The sequence below is a fragment of the Myxine glutinosa genome, chromosome 2 (genome assembly GCF_964187855.1).
Source record: "Myxine glutinosa chromosome 2, kmMyxGlut1.1, whole genome shotgun sequence".
In the NCBI taxonomy this organism is placed as follows: domain Eukaryota; kingdom Metazoa; phylum Chordata; class Myxini; order Myxiniformes; family Myxinidae; genus Myxine; species Myxine glutinosa.
In genome coordinates this window covers 26,684,871-26,692,370 of record NC_136262.1, presented here as the reverse complement: position 1 = coordinate 26,692,370, position 7,500 = coordinate 26,684,871, and the positions used below count along the sequence as shown (strand labels likewise).

Genomic DNA, 7,500 nt, shown 5'->3' with positions numbered 1-7,500 from the left:
ATAGCTGTGAAATGAGCTTCCTTCACCTCTCCACTGACAGATTGTCCCACTCTTCTTGTGCAAACTGCTCCAGTTCTCCCAGATTTGAAGGGTGCCTTCTCCCAACTGCTGTTTTCAGATCTCCCCTCAGGTGTTCAACGGGATTTAGATCTGGAATCATTGCTGGCCACTTCAGAACATTCCAGCATTTTGTCTTGAACCATTCCCAGGTGCTTTTTGAAGTGTGTTTGGGGTCATTGTCCTGCTGCAAGACCTATGATCTTCGATGGAGACCCAGCTTTCTGACGCAAGGTTGAACATTGCGCTCCAAAATGCCTTCGTAATCTCCTGAATTCATGATGCCGTGCACACATTCAAGGTACCCAGTGCCAGAGGCAGCACAGCAACCCAAAAACATCACTGAACCTCGTCCATGTTTGACTGTAGAGAAGGTGTTCTTTTCTTTGAAACCTTTATTTTGTTTTCTGTCAACATAGAGATGATGTGCTTTACCAAAAAGCTCTAATTTGGTCTCATTTTTGTCCAGAGGACATTCTCCCAGAAGGATTTTGGCATGTTCGGGTGTGTTTTGGGTCTCTTTCTCAGCAGTGGGGTCCTCCTGTGTATCCAACCATACAACCCCCTTCCATTGAATTGGTGACGGATGATGAGAGTTGTAACTGTCGTGCCTTGTGTCTGGAGGTCAGCTTGAATCTGTTTGGCAGTTGATCGAGGTGCTTTCTCCACCATTTGGACAATCCTTCGCTGAAATCTTCCATCAAGTTTTCTCTTGCGACTACGTCTGGAGAGGTTGGCTGCAGTGCTATGGGCCTTAAACTTCCTGATAACATTGCGTATGGTGGACACAGGACCACCAAGGTCTCTGGAGATGGAGTTGCAGCCTTGAGGTTGTGCATGCTTGGCTACAATCTTGTGTCTGACCTCCTCAGGCAATTCTGTGGTTTTCTTTCTTTTCTCCATGCTCATTGAGGGACACAGTAATACAAAACAGCAGAATGACTCCTTTTCTGCATTCAAACTCGTTGAATGAGTGATTTAAAAATATATATTTCAGGCACCTGCAACTCACCACAGGTGAGTTCAATTCCAAAGTAAAGGAGAATCCACCTGCTTGAAATCTAATTATTTCTAACAACTTCTGAAAGGTGCCAATCATATTATCCGAGCGATTTTAGGATTTCTTTGTGGAATAAGCGAAGCTTTAGTATTTTTTTTCCTTTTTTTTTTTGTTTTGTTCCATTGCAAACCAAATAATTACAAATGTTGATACCAAAATATTTTTTTATTTCAACAATTTTCTGGGAGAAATGGTGCAATATTTGAAAAAAGTGCAAGGGTGCCAATATTTTTGGCCACGACTGTTTGTGTGCGCACATGTAGCTGAAATATCGCCCCCTGGTTGTGGGAGTGCTCGCCCAGTAGTGGATTGGAAACTGAAGCTCGAATTCAATTACAAAGATAAATATGCACATAAAAGAATTGAATAGGGAACTAATTAAATAATGTAAATATCACAAATCATTGCTATATGAGTTGTGAGGCAAACAGGACTTGAGTTCCCATTCGAAACAAACCCTTCAGTTCATCGTCACAAAAACAGAAAATGCAATAGAAACAACGACTGTGACAGGATTCGAACCTGCAATCTTCTGATCCGAAGTCAGACGCCTTATCCATTAGGCCACACAGCCACGTGGTGCTTGAATCGCTATAATCACTGAAATGGTAAAAACAAATGTTTTAATAACAATATTTGTTGATGTCAATAAAAGCAGGATTATTGGGGCTCATCCAAAAAATACATATTATTGAACTTTTGCCCCGCTTCACCCCTCTGTTTGCTTTGTCCCCCCATCCGCTCCACATTTCAACACCTGACTTCCCAAGCTATTTTCCTTTACCATCCCTTACTTCCCAAGCTCTTTTCCTTTACCATCCCTTACTTCCCAAGCTCTTTTCCTTTCCCATCCCTTGCTTCCCAAGCTCTTTTCCTTTACCATCCCTGACTTCCCAAGCTCTTTTCCTTTACCATCCCTTACTTCCCAAGCTCTTTTCCTTTCCCATCCCTTGCTTCCCAAGCTCTTTTCCTTTATCCATCCCTTACTTCCCAAGCTCTTTTCCTTTACCATAACTTACTTCCCAAACTCTTTTCCTTTACCATCCCTTACTTCCCAAGCTCTTTTCCTTTACCATCCCTTACTTCCCAAGCTCTTTTCTTTTGTCATCCCTTACTTCCCAAGCTCTTTTCCTTTACCATCCCTTACTTCCCAAGCTCTTTTCCTTTACCATCCCTTACTTCCCAAACTGTTTTCCTTTACCATCCCTTACTTCCCAAGCTCTTTTCCTTTACCATCCCTTACTTCCCAAGCTCTTTTATTTTGTCATCCCTTACTTCCCAAGCTCTTTTCCTTTACCATCCCTTACTTCCCAAGCTCTTTTATTTTCTCATCCCTTACTTCCCAAGCTCTTTTCCTTTACCATCCCTTACTTCCCAAGCTATTTTCCTTTGCCATCCCTTACTTCCCAAGCTCTTTTCCTTTACCATCCCTTACTTCCCAAGCTCTTTTCCTTTGCCATCCCTTACTTCCCAAGCTCTTTTCCTTCACCATCCCTTACTTCCCAAGCTCTTTTCCTTTGCCATCCCTTACTTCCCAAGCTCTTTTCCTTTACCATCCCTTACTTCCCAAGCTCTTTTCCTTTACCATCCCTTACTTCCCAAGCTATTTTCCTTCACCATCCCTGACTTCCCAAGCTATTTTCCTTTAACATCCCTGACTTTCCAAGCTATTTTCCTTTACCAGCCTTGACTTCCCAAGCTCTTTTCCTTTACCATCCCAAACTTCCCAAGCTATTTTCCTTCACCATCCCTGACTTCCCAAGCTCTTTTCCTTCACCATCCCAAACTTCCCAAGCTATTTTCTTTTACCATCCCTGACTTCCCAAGCTATTTTCCTTCACCATCCCTGACTTCCCAAGCTCTTTTCCTTTGCCGTCCCTTACTTCCGAAGCTCTTTTCCTTCACCATCCCTGACTTCCCAAGCTCTTTTCCTTCACCATCCCAAACTTCCCAAGCTATTTTCTTTTACCATCCCTGACTTCCCAAGCTATTTTCCTTCACCATCCCTTACTTCCCAAGCTCTTTTCCTTTACCATCCCTTACTTCCCAAGCTCTTTTCCTTTACCATCCCTTACTTCCCAAGCTCATTTCCTTTACCATCCCTTACTTCCCAAGCTATTTTCCTTTACCATCCCTTACTTCCCAAGCTCTTTTCCTTTACCATCCCTTACTTCCCAAGCTATTTTCCTTCACCATCCCTGACTTCCCAAGCTATTTTCCTTTACCATCCCTTACTTCCCAAGCTCTTTTCCTTCACCATCCCTTACTTCCCAAGCTCTTTTCCTTTACCATCCCTTACTTCCCAAGCTCTTTTCCTTTACCATCCCTTACTTCCCAAGCTATTTTCCTTCACCATCCCTGACTTCCCAAGCTATTTTCCTTTACCATCCCTTACTTCCCAAGCTATTTTCCTTCACCATCCCTGACTTTCCAAGCTATTTTCCTTCACCATCCCTTACTTCCCAAGCTCTTTTCCTTTACCATCTCTTACTTCCCAAGCTCTTTTCTTTTGCCATCCCTTACTTCGCAAGCTCTTTTCCTTTACCATCCCTTACTTCCCAAGCTATTTTCCTTTAACATCCCTGACTTTCCAAGCTATTTTCCTTTACCATCCCTGACTTCCCAAGCTCTTTTCCTTTACCATCCCTTACTTCCCAAGCTCTTTTCCTTTACCATCCCTTACTTCCCAAGCTCTTTTCCTTTACCATCCCTGACTTCCCAAGCTCTTTTCCTTTGCCATCCCTTACTTCCCAAGCTATTTTCCTTTGCCATCCCTTACTTCCCAAGCTCTTTTCTTTTCTATCCCTTACTTCCCAAGCTCTTTTCTTTTACCATCCCTTACTTCCCAAGCTCTTTTACTTTACCATCCCTTACTTCCCAAGCTCTTTTCCTTTACCATCCCTTACTTCCCAAGCTCTTTTCCTTTACCATCCCTTACTTCCCAAGCTCTTTTCCTTTACCATCCCTTACTTCCCAAGCTCTTTTCCTTTACCATCCCTTACTTCCCAAGCTCTTTTCTTTTGCCATCCCTTACTTCCCAAGCTCTTTTCCTTTACCATCCCTTACTTCCCAAGCTATTTTCCTTTAACATCCCTGACTTTCCAAGCTATTTTCCTTTACCATCCCTGACTTCCCAAGCTCTTTTCCTTTACCATCCCTGACTTCCCAAGCTCTTTTCCTTTACCATCCCTGACTTCCCAAGCTCTTTTCCTTTGCCATCCCTGACTTCCCAAGCTCTTTTCCTTTGCCATCCCTTACTTCCCAAGCTATTTTCCTTTAACATCCCTGACTTTCCAAGCTATTTTCCTTTACCATCCCTGACTTCCCAAGCTCTTTTCCTTTATCATCCCTGACTTCCCAAGCTCTTTTCCTTTACCATCCCTGACTTCCCAAGCTCTTTTCCTTTACCATCCTTGACTTCCCAAGCTCTTTTCCTTTACCATCCCTTACTTCCCAAGCTCTTTTCCTTTACCATCCTTGACTTCCCAAGCTCTTTTCCTTTACCATCCCTGACTTCCCAAGCTCTTTTCCTTTGCCATCCCTGACTTCCCAAGTTCTTTTCCTTTGCCATCCCTGACTTCCCAAGCTATTTTCCTTCACCAACCCAAACTTCCCAAGCTCTTTTCCTTTACCATCCCTGACTTCCCAAGCTCTTTTCCTTTGCCATCCCTGACTTCCCAAGCTCTTTTCCTTTACCATCCCTTACTTCCCAAGCTCTTTTCCTTTACCATCCCTTACTTCCCAAGCGCTTTTCCTTTACCATCCCTTACTTCCCAAGCTATTTTCCTTTACCATCCCTTACTTCCCAAGCTCTTTTCCTTTACCATCCCTTACTTCCCAAGCTATTTTCCTTCACCATCCCTGACTTCCCAAGCTATTTTCCTTTACCATCCCTTACTTCCCAAGCTCTTTTCCTTCACCATCCCTGACTTCCCAAGCTATTTTCCTTTACCATCCCTTACTTCCCAAGCTCTTTTCCTTTACCATCCCTTACTTCCCAAGCTATTTTCCTTTACCATCCCTTACTTCCCAAGCTCTTTTCCTTCACCATCCCTGTCTTCCCAAGCTATTTTCCTTTACCATCCCTTACTTCCCAAGCTCTTTTCCTTTACCATCCCTTACTTCCCAAGCTATTTTCCTTCACCATCCCAAACTTCCCACGCTATTTTCCTTCACCATCCAAAACTTCCCAAGCTATTTTCCTGCACCAACCCTTGCTTCCCAAGCTCTTTTCCTTTACCATCCCTTACTTCCCAAGCTCTTTTCCTTTACCATCCTTTACTTCCCAAGCTCTTTTCCTTTACCATCCCTTACTTCCCAAGCTCTTTTCCTTTACCATCCCTTACTTCCCAAGCTCTTTTCCTTTACCATCCCTTACTTCCCAAGCTCATTTCCTTTACCATCCCTTACTTCCCAAGCTATTTTCCTTTACCATCCCTTACTTCCCAAGCTCTTTTCCTTTACCATCCCTTACTTCCCAAGCTATTTTCCTTCATCATCCCTGACTTCCCAAGCTATTTTCCTTTACCATCCCTTACTTCCCAAGCTCTTTTCCTTCACCATCCCTTACTTCCCAAGCTCTTTTCCTTTACCATCCCTGACTTCCCAAGCTATTTTCCTTTACCATCCCTTACTTCCCAAGCTCTTTTCCTTTACCATCCCTTACTTCCCAAGCTATTTTCCTTTACCATCCCTTACTTCCCAAGCTCTTTTCCTTCACCATCCCTGTCTTCCCAAGCTATTTTCCTTTACCATCCCTTACTTCCCAAGCTCTTTTCCTTTACCATCCCTTACTTCCCAAGCTATTTTCCTTCACCATCCCAAACTTCCCACGCTATTTTCCTTCACCATCCAAAACTTCCCAAGCTATTTTCCTGCACCAACCCTTGCTTCCCAAGCTCTTTTCCTTTACCATCCCTTACTTCCCAAGCTCTTTTCCTTTACCATCCTTTACTTCCCAAGCTCTTTTCCTTTACCATCCCTTACTTCCCAAGCTCTTTTCCTTTACCATCCCTTACTTCCCAAGCTCTTTTCCTTTACCATCCCTTACTTCCCAAGCTCATTTCCTTTACCATCCCTTACTTCCCAAGCTATTTTCCTTTACCATCCCTTACTTCCCAAGCTCTTTTCCTTTACCATCCCTTACTTCCCAAGCTATTTTCCTTCATCATCCCTGACTTCCCAAGCTATTTTCCTTTACCATCCCTTACTTCCCAAGCTCTTTTCCTTCACCATCCCTTACTTCCCAAGCTCTTTTCCTTTACCATCCCTTACTTCCCAAGCTCTTTTCCTTTACCATCCCTTACTTCCCAAGCTATTTTCCTTCACCATCCCTGACTTCCCAAGCTATTTTCCTTTACCATCCCTTACTTCCCAAGCTCTTTTCCTTCACCATCCCTGACTTCCCAAGCTATTTTGCTTTACCATCCCTTACTTCCCAAGCTCTTTTCCTTTACCATCCCTTACTTCCCAAGCTATTTTCCTTCACCATCCCTGACTTTCCAAGCTATTTTCCTTCACCATCCCTGACTTCCCAAGCTATTTTCCTTCACCATCCTTGACTTCCCAAGCTCTTTTCCTTTACCATCCCTTACTTCCCAAGCTCTTTTCCTTTACCATCCCTTACTTCCCAAGCTCTTTTCCTTTACCATCCCTGACTTCCCAAGCTCTTTTCCTTTGCCATCCCTTACTTCCCAAGCTATTTTCCTTTACCATCCCTTACTTCCCAAGCTCTTTTCTTTTCTATCCCTTACTTCCCAAGCTCTTTTCTTTTACCATCCCTTACTTCCGAAGCTCTTTTCCTTTACCATCCCTTACTTCCCAAGCTCTTTTCCTTTCCCATCCCTTACTTCCCAAGCTCTTTTCCTTTACCATCCCTTACTTCCCAAGCTCTTTTCCTTTACCATCCCTTACTTCCCAAGCTCTTTTCCTTTACCATCTCTTACTTCCCAAGCTCTTTTCTTTTGCCATCCCTTACTTCCCAAGCTCTTTTCCTTTACCATCCCTTACTTCCCAAGCTCTTTTCCTTTAGCATCCCTTACTTCCCAAGCTCTTTTCCTTTACCATCCCTTACTTCCCAAGCTATTTTCCTTTAACATCCCTGACTTTCCAAGCTATTTTCCTTTACCATCCCTGACTTCCCAAGCTCTTTTCCTTTACCATCCCTGACTTCCCAAGCTCTTTTCCTTTACCATCCCTGACTTCCCAAGCTCTTTTCCTTTACCATCCCTTACTTCCCAAGCTCTTTTCCTTTACCATCCTTGACTTCCCAAGCTCTTTTCCTTTACCATCCCTGACTTCCCAAGCTCTTTTCCTTTGCCATCCCTGACTTCCCAAGTTCTTTTCCTTTGCCATCCCTGACTTCCCAAGCTATTTTCCTTCAC

General features: G+C 43.5%; 1 protein-coding gene and 1 non-coding gene across 3 annotated transcripts in view; one reads left to right on the top strand and one right to left on the bottom strand.

The window, feature by feature from the left end:
• Nucleotides 1-7,500, top strand: part of LOC137421978 (cartilage oligomeric matrix protein-like) — a 140,598-nt gene that overhangs the window by 65,150 nt on the left and 67,948 nt on the right. The gene's annotated exons all lie outside the window — the stretch shown is intronic.
• TRNAR-UCG (transfer RNA arginine (anticodon UCG)) lies at nt 1,619-1,691 on the bottom strand. The gene has a single exon. It is a non-coding gene; the product is annotated as a tRNA-Arg (tRNA).